Source organism: Saccostrea cucullata, unplaced genomic scaffold, assembly GCF_032062105.1.
Source record: "Saccostrea cucullata isolate Sc308-1 unplaced genomic scaffold, CSIRO_AGI_Scuc_v1 ctg8, whole genome shotgun sequence".
Lineage (NCBI taxonomy): Eukaryota > Metazoa > Mollusca > Bivalvia > Ostreida > Ostreidae > Saccostrea > Saccostrea cuccullata.
Genome location: NW_026940997.1, coordinates 1214560 through 1227034, shown reverse-complemented (window position 1 = coordinate 1227034; position 12475 = coordinate 1214560). Strand labels below are relative to the sequence as shown.

Below are 12475 nucleotides of genomic sequence, written 5' to 3'. Positions count from 1 at the left end.
AATTTTATATTTCTATATACACTATATAAAACTCTGGTCGGCCATTGTGGCCCCGCCCTACCCCCGGGGGTCATGATTTGAACAAACTTGAATACACTATAACCTGGGGATGCTTCCATATAAACATGAGCAATTATGGCTTTGCTGTTCTTAAGAAGAAGATTTTTAAAGAATTTTCCAATATATTTCTATATAAAACTTTGGTCGGCCATTGTGGCCCCGCCCTACCCCCGGGGGTCATGATTTGAACAAACTTGAATCTACACTACCTGGGGATGCTTCCATATAAATATTAGCAATTATGGCTTTGCTGTTCTTAAGAAGAAGATTTTTAAAGAATTTTCCTATATATTTCAATATAAAAATTTGGTCGGCCATAGTGACCCCGCCCTACCCCCGGGGGACATAATTTGAACAAACTTGAATCTACACTACCTGGGGATGCTTCCATATAAATATGAGCAATCATGGCTTTGCTGTTCTTGAGAAGAAGATTTTTAAAGAATTTTCCTAAATATTTCTATATAAAACTTTGGTCGGCCATTGTGGCCCCGCCCTACCCCCGGGGGACATGATTTGAACAAACTTGAATCAAAACTTTGGTCATTGTGGCCCCGCCCTACCCCGGGGGCCGGGGTTCATGCTTTGAACAAACTTGAATCTACACTACCTGAGGATGTTACCCCATAAGTTTTATCTGAGAAGAAGATTTTTAAAACATACCACCAAATTTTCACTAATTCTCAATTATCTCCCCTTGAATGAGGGCGTGGCCCTTCATTTGAACAAAATTGAATTTCCTTCACCCAAGGATGCTTTGTGGCAAGTTTGGTTGAAATTGGCCCAGCGGTTCTTGAGAAGAAGTCGAAAATGTGAAAAGTTTACAGACAGACGGACGGACAGACAGACGGACGCCGGACAAAATGTGATCAGAAAAGCTCACTTGAGCCTTCGGCTCAGGTGAGTTAAAAAGGAACAATGAATAGAAAAGAATTTTAATTTATTTTTTGAAGATAATTAAAGATTTTAAAACCTGTTGGGTAAGCAAAAAGTCTATGATTCAGATAATTTACCTCAAATACATAAGCAACATCCCCCACTGGCCCCACTTCGTTTTCGCTTGCCATCTTGACAGGAAGTCTTGATCCTGAGCAAAAGTTTACAGACACGGAGGCGCCGGTGTATCAGAAAAGCTCACTTGAGCTTCGGCTTAGGTGAGCTTTAAAAGGAAAAATGAATAGAAAAGAATTTTAATTTATTTTTTGATAGATAATTCCAGATTTTAAAACCTGTTGGGAAAGCAAAAAGTCTATGCCTTCCGGTGAGGGCGCTGCGAAAACATGAAGATAATTTGGCGCGAAGTCGGTGTACACGCCCCTCTCTTATATGTCCATGATTTAACTACAGAGACCATAAACTTGCTCTGTGCGTGAAACATCTCATAAAGGATTTCCCAGTCTTCGAAGAGCTCGACTCTCTACTACTTGGGATATAGAAATAATTCCACTATTCTCCAAAGAGACGTGCAGTCTTTGAGGAAATAAATGAAAATTACCATCGGAAAAAACTCAAGTTTATTAGGGCCGCAGATATCAGGTGGTTAAGTCATGGGCGCGCATGTGCTCTGCTTCTAGATAGGTATTCAAATTTGGAATCTCTGGATGAAATATACGAGGCAAAAAAAAAAAAATCTGAGATTCTAGGTTTATAGATAAGAAGAACAGTTCTTTGTGATGCACTGAAACCGGTCATCATCTTCAGAGATTATATAAAAGATATTCATTTCAGCATATATAAGTCAAGGTATCGTATATGTAAAATTTAACTAGAAGTTATATTTAATTAATACTCTGCCTTAGATGATTTAATTTTATTATCAAATTATATTAAGTACAAGTTTACAATAATTTATTACTTAAGAACTCACTGATAAATTGCACCATCTAACGAAGATACAGAGTGTGTGCTGAAGGCAGTGTTTCAGTTCCTGACTTACACTTCATCAGACTTCAAACATATTGGGCCGAAATCAGAAGAAGCAAGAAGACTCCGGTAAATTATTTAATATTTCATATTTTCCAATAAATATTAACACTGGTACATTTATATCATCGTCGGATACCCACGGATGATCTCGTCTTTTACTTATCACCCGTGGGCAAAATCGCCGAAATATCGTCGTAAATTTGTCGATTATAAACAACCAATCAGAAAGTCTGTTAGTAAATTTGGAACTCTTCAACTTTGAAAATACATTTATTGGTTTGGTAACATCCGGTAATGGCGGCGCCCATGAAAACATGCGAATTTTGTGACAAAACGATAAATGACAGGTCTTACAGGTCGGTAACATCAAAGATCAGTATTGAACAATATGGGGACACGCCAAACTTGGCATTGATCCCGTGAGTGGGTTTTTATGCAATCATTGTGTCAACAAGTTGAACCGAATCAGGAAACTGGACAGTGACATTCTGACGAAAGTAATAGTGTTGACACAACAACGTGACAAGCTGTTAGAGACGATAAAACAAATGCCTGGTATTCTTACAAAGTGTCAGAAGATAACAACACCAAGGAGGGGAGAGAAAAGGTCTCTTGTGAAACAAACACCGACACCAAAATCAAAGCTAAAAAAGAGATTGTTTCAAACACCAAATCGACCTCGTCCTTTACCAAAATGCATAATAGCGAAAACCGAGGCACCAAAAGAGAACAAGTCAACGCAGACCAAACAACCAAGAGAAGATTTTGACGTAAAGGTAAACATTTTGAGGAGTTAATAAATGATAACTTATTTTAAACTTGAAAATTATGCAACAAGTGAAGTTCGGCCGAGGAGATTTTCAAACCACATATAGAGACCATTATGTAAGAGATATATCAAATATTCAACTAATGTGAGGACTGCTTACTTTCACGGAAGGACTTTTTATAAAGATCAAGAGCACATAATCTGACAATCTGCTTTTTAAAAATAATTGTAAATAAATTTTGTCATGTGTTTACATCATTATTCACATTTATAAAAATCATTTTCAAAGGGAAAATGCACAGAGGAGTTCCCTTAATAAAATTGATTTGAAAAAAAAGTTGTTACAAAAAATGAGTACTATAATAGTAATGGCTTTTTTGTACCTTATGTATTCCTGTTAATTGTGTATGCTTGAATGACTCCACTGTATATGTAATTATTTAAATAATAATTATTATTTTTGCTTATTAGATCACAGTCAAGTATGCAAATGGTGAACGCTCTAAGTATATAAGTACTGAGCCAGAGAAATTTGCTTTGAAAGCTATGATGAACAATAAGGAACCTACAACAATAATGAAACATTATAGGAAAAATAAAAAATACAAGGATGCAATGCTAGATGTTGTAAAAAGGAGAACATGAGGGAAATTAGTATTCTTGTGAAAAGAAATGGAGATGTTTTCCAAAATCACACGTCTGAAAATCTTCTTAACTATGACTGGACAGCTGTTTCTAACCAATTTCAAGCCAAGTCTCCTTACTTGTATTCATTTTTCTGTGCTGCAGCTGACCTGAACTTGAGAAGCAAGAAAAAACTGCCATGCTTGATAACTTCTGCAGCCATTTTACTTTACACAAGATCTCAAGGTCTAAATCAGCTTCAGTATATGATAGGACTTATAGCAGACAAATGTGGATTGACTAAAGAGGTAAGAAGATTCCAAAGTCCCAGTACTTGATATAATAGACATAATAATTATTGTAATAAGATTGAGACACATACTGTAAAAGAAATCACAAAGCATTAATCTTATTTTTTGGCTGATAGATACAAAGCAAAATTTATATTAATTTATTATAATATATATAATCTTTTTATTCCAAGTGTAGATCCATTATGAAATGAGGATATTCATATACATTGCACTTGAAGTATTGAAATTACCATTATATCTAATGTGGATTAATCAAACACATTAAAATCAAGTATCTATACTCAATCTACTTCTAAGGAGTTGATCCTGACGTCGCGGGTTCGAATCCCACTGTGGGACATGGAGAGCGGTCCTTCGGATGAGGCCATATAAACCGAGGTCCCGTGTAGCAGTAGGTGCTGGCACCAAAAAGATCCCTCACTGCTCAATGGCCTTTTGTGCTGAGTATAAATAATATTTGTAGCTCTCCACCAGCAAGTGGTGGCGTCTCCGTATGTATGAAAAATTTTTGAGAGGGACATTAATCAACAAACAATCAATCACATTACATTCTTTTGAGTAGTACCTGTTCATTATTATTATTGCATGTTGTCTTTGTCAGTAACATTCAGCACTAATAAACATAATAAATGAATTTGATTGAAAATTTTACTGGAGGTAGATCTCATGACTAAAAAAATTGAGAGAGTTGTAAAGGATTTATCCAGAATTTGGGTGGGTAAATTCATTGTTAGGTTAATTAATGAAAACATGGAGGTAGTCTTTTCGCCGCAGAGGGCTAATGATATTTCTCTGAACTGTACGACAATATCAAACAATTTTTTTTCACATTTCAGGGTTTGAAAATCCTGCATGATCTTGGTGTAGCTGTGTCACCTACAAGTGTAAACAAAAAGAAAAAACAACTTGCAAAGCAGCAAGAAAAGATGATTATGGAAACAGTTAAAAAATATGTGAAAAACAGGGAAAAGATCATGGGCAATCCTGAAGAGCCATCTTATATGGGAGGACTAAGGAGCGATACTGAAAAAAGTACTTTTGTCGCTGCAGATGTTGATGCAGAAAATGCAAATTACAATGTTGCTGTTATTGAATGTGATGCAGAGAATATACCATACCATGATGATGTGGAAAGTAATGCAGGCAAAGGAACAACGTGTAGGTGGTGCTGAAAGTGATGCTGGAGGTGAATTTCTTGTTCCAGCGGTTTGTAGTGAGGAAGTTGATAGAGCAGATGTTGGTAATACTCATTGTGATATTGTGCAGAATGGTTCAAATGCAAAGCCAATACAAATCCTTGGAGACAACTTGGACGTCACCATCAACCCAGCAAGGATGACAATTGAGAAACAACGTAAAAGCTTACATTGGTTCCTTATAATGGCAAAACAAAAACGTATTACTGCAATAGATGACTTAAATTTGCCGTCGAATGTGTCTACAGAAAAAAGAGACATTTTACATGTACCTACATCCAGCTGGTTACCATCAGTGGTACAGACTGACAGTTTGTATGAGAACATTATTTTCCATGTTTCAAAAATTCTTCTGAGATATATTAAATATTTGAAACCTGCCAGTGCTAGTTTTCCACCCTACATTCAGCATCCTTATTTGGAAAAAACAAAAGAAAAATCTGTGTTCCACAACTGCAACCTTATTGAAGCAAGTGAAAATTCTATTCAAGGTTATGATTTTTGCAAAATTTCACTACATGCATTTTCATTTGGCAATAGATGAGAAATGGAATTACCATTACACAGACTCTGATTATCTTTGTGTTGCTTGTACTATACTAACAGTAACATTTAAAATTAGATTTTATTTTTGTTGTCAGTACATAAGACACTGTTTAATATGATATTTATTGTATCTGAATCAATATATTATGATAGAGAATTTCTTAAAAATTTCTCCCCTCTCCATTTTAAAAAAAAAAAAAAGAAAATCATCATTGCTCTTTTATCATTCAGGAATGATCACTATACTTAAGAGCATCCATGACCTGGCAGTTCCACATTTAGAAGGTGAAATGCCACAAAGAATTGTGTTTGGGGGATGTTCTTACTAATGAAAGAGCTTTCTCCGCACAAGAGGCCATGCAGAACGGCCCATTAAAGTTTGAAAGTCTCAGAGGATTAGTTCATAGACCTGAGGATTGCACAGGGAAATGAATTTCCTTTTGGTATACTGAGCATGGATATTTCCATAAGTTGACTGTTTCAGAAGTTGACTGTTTAAAAATTTGAAAAGTTTGTTGTTCACATGTAAGTTTTTCTTTTTATTTTTACTTTCTTCTTACTGTTGTTACTAACACAGTAAACACACACCCTTTCCATTTGACAAACTGTGGAGGTACAAAATAATCATTTATCTATCTACTAATAAGCAATTTGTACTAGCTGTTGGGTTTCATTTGCATTTTGTCAAAGAATTATGAGCTATACTTACACTGATCTGACATGATTTATTTATTGATTTTTCTCAAGGGGACAGATAGAAAAGAAAACAGGAATAAAAAAATTATCAAAGAAACTGAGACCTGAATACTATGTACATACTGTATACAAGTTCCTTTTTGCTGTACACAAGTCATTTGAATATTCCTTCGAAGAAGGGAGGCCATATTGCTTTTCTGCTGTCTGTCTGTCCATGATCAGTTTCTGTTCATTTTCTTTGCAGAGGTTGCACAAATTGAAATGAAATTTGGTATACGGATTTATATGAATATCTAGGTCAAGTTCTGTTTTGGTCACGATTGGACCATTTGGACAGAGTTATGTGCCTTGAAATTTGAAAAGGGGGGGGGGGGGCATACATGTAAGTGTTTTAAAAACATCTCTTGTTTACATCTGTTTGTGTATTTTAGGCCACATCATCAGTTTATTGAGGATGTTACTGATGGGTATGTTGTTGGAGCATTCATGGATATTATGGACATGGAGGATCTCAGCTCGACACCTCAACATGCCCCAATCTTTTCCTTGATGAGTGATCAGGAAAAAAAATGACTGGATTTTTTGTGCAGCAAGAAAAGTGATTGAAACTTTAGGTTTTTGTAATTTCGAGTCTATAAACAAACTAAGAGAAAAATTGCAGGCACTGGACCATGATGATGACCAGATGGAAGCTATGAAAAGTGAAAATGAAGACATGTACATCTGTGCACTTTGTGATAAAAAAATACATCAAATTAGGTTGGTTTAAGAAACATTTGGAGAAGAAACATAGTTGGAAATTCTTTGGTGTTGAAAATACTGAACATGCTGAGGGATTTCAATCCTATCCATTCTTTTCTGTTAATGACTCTATTGTTAAGAGATACATGCAATGCTTATCAACTGGGTGATGGTGACAGAATTGTACGCAATGCTTACATAGAGTGGCTGTATGCGTCTGCAGTTAAACACTCAAAATATAAACTTTGGCTTTGGCGAATGATTTCATACATTATAGCCATACTTGATACACGAGACAGCTTTGAATACAAGTGGAACATGACTGTCAATTTGAAAGGTGGAATTCAGAATAATATTCCAAATGATAATTGTGTTGAGTTACAAGTACACAATATCAAAAAGCAGTTAAATACACAAGGTGCAAACAAATCCTTCGAATCTGCCAAGCTTATCTGTATGACAACACAAGTTATTGACGGAATAAAAGAGCAATTAATGACAACAACCAAGACCATAAAATCAAGACGGACAAGACCAACAGTTGACAAGACGAAGGACATTGCAACAATTGTCAAGGTACTGCGGCAAAAGGGACAAGTAAGAGACTTAAAGTGGACTAGTTTTTCAAATTTTAAAGACCCCTTTCATTGTGTTAGTAGTGTAGAACTGCATGACTGGATAAATGCTCAAAAGAAGATAGCAAGTTTTTTCATGTAATCTAGGTCTGTTTATCAATGTCACCATGAACATTTTTGAAATTACCAGGTTAATCCATTTCATTGCCATTTTTATTTTTTTCTTGGAACATGGAACGTGTATTTCCATTTCATGTATAAATTAAGAGTAAGAATGTCATAAGGGTTACACAAGTTACAGTATCCTACACTATAAAGTTTACATGTAAGTGCCAGTAAGGTGATAACTAGTGCAGAAAAAGTAACATAACCCATGTATGCAGATGTAACACAAACAGATTTAAAATTGATTCTTTGGCTACATTGTAAGAAGAGCCTATTTCTTATGTCATTAACCTTGAATAATGGTATACATGACAAGAAGTACTGTTGTGCATCAAGAATTGATCACAATGGAATGTACCTGTAAACACTGTAACTCATAATTTAAGGTACGCATACAATGTATCCCAGTTCGTGTATTTGTTTATACTGTGAATTTATCTATATGTTAAGAAAATAAATTTTTCCCAATTGTACTGCTTTATCTTTACAAAAGCAAGATGATCTGAAATGGAGAAGTGCTATAAAGCTGAAAGCTTAAGGCATCAAACTGAATTAATTTGAATTATTTTATTATAAATGATTCTTAGAATTAAAAAAATGCCCACTGCAAAGAAGAAGGTATTGTTTCCATACGAATTTTGCCCTGTGATTTTCTAAAAAATGAAACTGGTGTAAAAATTGAAAAATCTTGCTTTTTAGATAATTGAAAATCAATGCAGAAAAATCATACAAGTCATTTTTCTTACATGGTTTTTTTAAATGCTAATTATGACGTCATAAACATGTGTATTTTCCCGTATTTTCTTAAAAAGTTGCAGAAGACACCAATTTTCAATGGAATTTTCTTTCAGATAACATTGTCCACAGGCATCGCCCACAAAGATCTTGAGATATGTGATTTGTTATTGAATTTTGCACAAAATATCAAAAAATTAACGTGGGCGACGGCTGTGGACATTGTTTTCGAAAGGAAAATCACCCTTGAAATGTGCCATTTTGAGGCTTTTTCTGTTGAAAATAGAGAAATGCTTCACATTAATGACGTCATATTTACAGAATGGTAAACCTTCATGCCATATTCTTTCCTGATTTATCAGAGGCATTTATTTTACTAATACATAAGCCAGTTTCAAAACTTTTTGATGTCATTACATTTTTAGGGCGCCATAAAGCTAAAACCATACCTTCTTCTTTTCACTTCATATTGCCTTAAAAGAGAAAAGAAACACCAGAAATTAAATTAATGTTCTATTTTTATTCAGAATTTTCAGAGTTGTCATCGAACATATCATCTGCACCATTATCTGAATCTGAAGAGCATATTGGTAGCTTGTATTTGAAAAATGGATGCAAAAAATTTGAACAGTCACTGCCTTTACAATTCCATTTAACATCACAAATGTCACAGCACATATGCCTTACTCTTTTAGGATTTGATTTTGATTTGTAAGCTGAGAGTATGATATCCCTACGACATCTCTCTGTATTTAAAACATATGTTTTCATATCATCATCCAATTTTTTACACTGTTTAACCATTATAAAGTAACAAAGCCATGCATGGCCACTCCTCCGTCACGTCCTGCTCTACCAAACTGCTGAACGAATCCGTCCATATCTTTAGGAGGTCCATAGTTTATAACATATTTAATGGCTTTAAAATTGACCCCCATTTCTGCTGCACTTGTTGCAACCAAAACTCGGATGTTTCCGTCTTCTACACTCATGTCTTCTTTTATTTTTTGTTTAACAGTGTCTGGTGATTGTGAATGGAACATTTCAACATGGATTATGAGATTCCCCAATTCCATTCGTAAGGACGAAAATAATTCACTGCATGTTTTGATAGAAGGACAGAATATCAAAAATCTCTCGCAGAGTTTCTTATCCTTTTTTTAATAAATAAATCAAAGAGTAAAAAAGGTCACAAAGCAAAACAGCGCTCTTAGTTTTATGAATGAAAAGTTTGATATTTTCCCTATCAGGGTTTTGCTACTTCGTGGCAATCTACCACACAGAACTTTTTCTGCATTTCCATCCGTGCTGATTTGTTAGCTGTTGCAGTTATTAACAGGACAGGGCATTGTATAAGGGATCTGATTTCACTCAGCTTGCTGAACCATACACAGAAAGGCTCGTTCTCTGTTTCATGTGTTTCACTTTTACCCCTGAAAATATTAATATATACTAACATTAAAATTCAGATTCTTAGTAGATATTTGATTTGTCTTTTTGTAAAGTGGTAATAATATATGTCTCTATAAATTAATAAGTTTGAAAAGTTGAAATTCAACCATACCAATGCAGTACAGTATGAGCCTCATCCACAACAAATAATTTGAAGCGTTTACTTTCAGCCAGGATTTCTCTCCATTTACTCACAGACAAAATGGATTCGGGTGAAGCAAATAGGAATTGAAAATTGCCATTTATAATATCATCATCTTCGCTACAATCTCTACCAATGTACATGGCTGAAAATTACATGATTTCAAGTATTCACACTGTTCTTTCATTATCGAAATCAATGGGGAAACGATAAGTACACTGCACTCGCATCCATTTTTCTCCGTCCACATTGGCTGGAAACCTTGATAACAAATGCTTTAACCTCCACCAGTTCTGATGGAAAGAAAAGAATCCCGGCCTTTCAATAGCTGAGCAGTTGTTTCCTCCTGAAAAGGTTTCAACGTCTCTAAAATGAATTTTTCCCTCACCACAGAAAATATGTCCTCCATGTTTGTGATATTGCCGAAACTTTGTACGTAACGTAAACTCTGATTGGTTGGCTTAGCATTGAAACTCTGTAATGCGGCCAATCAAATGATGCGTGCATATGTAATTACATACGACGATATCTCGGCGAGTCTGCCTACGGGTGATAAGTAAAAGAAGAGATCACCCGTGGGTATCCGACGATGCATTTATATTTACTTGTCTTCTGTTAATATTAATGTGATTATTTATCAAATAATACAGGGTATGTAGGCATCAGGTAAAGGAGTATACCATGACCCAGGTTGTAGCTGAACTAGCAGTCTGTCTCTCAACCAGGCCCTTATACATGAGATTGGGTTTCAATGTTCTTCAGTGCTGGATGGATTTAGGAGAGGTACCAAATACTGTTGCTGAATTAGCAGAGTTTGGAGAGGAAGGTTAAAAAATTAATTGATGTATTAGTTTTAAACAGCATCGAATTAAAAATTATTTTATTTTCCACCACAGTGCACTGCCCGACAAGAGTGGTATTATATTAGCGGTACTTATGACTCTCACATGATTATAATGGCAAAGGCCATGTTTTGCTATGGGAAACCCAAAATAAGTGACTGATCAAAAATTTAAAAAGAATGTGTATAATGGCATTATATGATAAATAAACTACGAAAGGATAATTAAATTTTATTCAGTGGGACTACATGTAATATAGATAATTTAATTTTGGCTGTAACGCGTCATTTGATTGGATAAAAATTAATCTAAATTCAATAACCTGGGTTGCCTACGTCACAATGACACGTCCAAAATGTATCAATCCGCTTTATGTTACATTTAAAATATGAACAATTTGACGGCGTTTTAAGGGAGAAATTACATTGTACTCTATACTTAATGATTGAAAACTAAATTATAAGGAATGAATTGAATAGCAACCCAAGTTATACTGGTATAACCTTGGTTGGAGCAGTTCACTCTTTTTTATAAACCGCGATGCTATTCAATTCATTCCTGAAATATAATAGGAAAATCAAAATAAAAAAACATACATTTCTTTATTTTCTGTGTGATCAAACAAAGTAAATAAACTCATGGATACAAGAAGATAGGGTAGTATCAGCTTAGAATTATTGAATCAAATACAAGTACCACAAGTATCAAAAATGCCTAACTTGGAATGTCTGAATGCTAACAAAAAGGACTTGCAACATGCGGATACCGTGGACGTTTGTCATGCCATGTGATAATGTCGATGTTTTATTAAAATATATGTGAAGTGCAACAAGAAAAATCCTTAAATGTGTCATTTACAACTCTAATAATTAATGTTTACAAAACAATATTTGAAAAGTTTCAAGGACAGGCAGACAACTGGACAAACTATAGAACCATGTTGTAAAGAAAACTGGAAAGTGTTTGATTTGAAGGAGAACTGTAGTTAAACTGTAATTATGAATATTCAGAAGTGTGTAAAATATGCTTTCTCGAAAATCAGGGTCACAAACGGGGATTGGAAGAAAATCTTTGATGGCTTAAAGCTTATTCCACATCAGTTGGGAGACCATCAGCACTGCTAAGCAGAATTTGTGACTTTTTTGCGGAGACTAGGGGATGTTATCCTCTATAATATAAAGATGCCTACACTGCTGTATGTGTGAAGGTAAATGTCAAAGAAAAAAATGTATTTTGGATGCAGTTTCAGGAGAGGATAAGTGGGATGCAGCAATAAATATACAAAATCATAACACATTCACAATCAGACAGAAATCTTTTTAACGAGCGTGTTAAAAGTAAGGTCTCTTTCCGCACTTTCTACCATTTAAAATACAAGTATATTCATTATAATTATTTTAGTCAAAATGTAAGTATGAAATACATGTAGAGATAAACAACGGTTTTTAAGTCCATAAAAAAATTCATACAAACCAGATGTCTCTATCGAAACTGTAGCTCTACGTATGATAAAGGAAGAGAAAAGTAGCAGTTGGGTCTTAAAACTTTACAAAAGCAATAAATAGAATAATGATCCTTGATTAAGTCTCTTTTTGAGGCAAGATTGCAATAAGACTACAACTATAGGAGTAGCTTTTAATAAAACTTGACAGAATTTTCAATTTTAGTTACCATGATGGCAACATCAATCAT

At 34.7% G+C, this 12475-nt stretch overlaps 2 pseudogenes; one reads left to right on the top strand and one right to left on the bottom strand.

The window, feature by feature from the left end:
- The first annotated feature begins 2280 nt into the window (after positions 1 to 2280).
- On the top strand, positions 2281 to 5887 carry LOC134256805 (uncharacterized; annotated as a pseudogene).
- Positions 5888 to 8866: 2979 nt separating this feature from the next.
- On the bottom strand, positions 8867 to 10279 carry LOC134256849 (bifunctional 3'-5' exonuclease/ATP-dependent helicase WRN-like; annotated as a pseudogene).
- Between the last annotated feature and the right edge of the window lie 2196 nt (positions 10280 to 12475).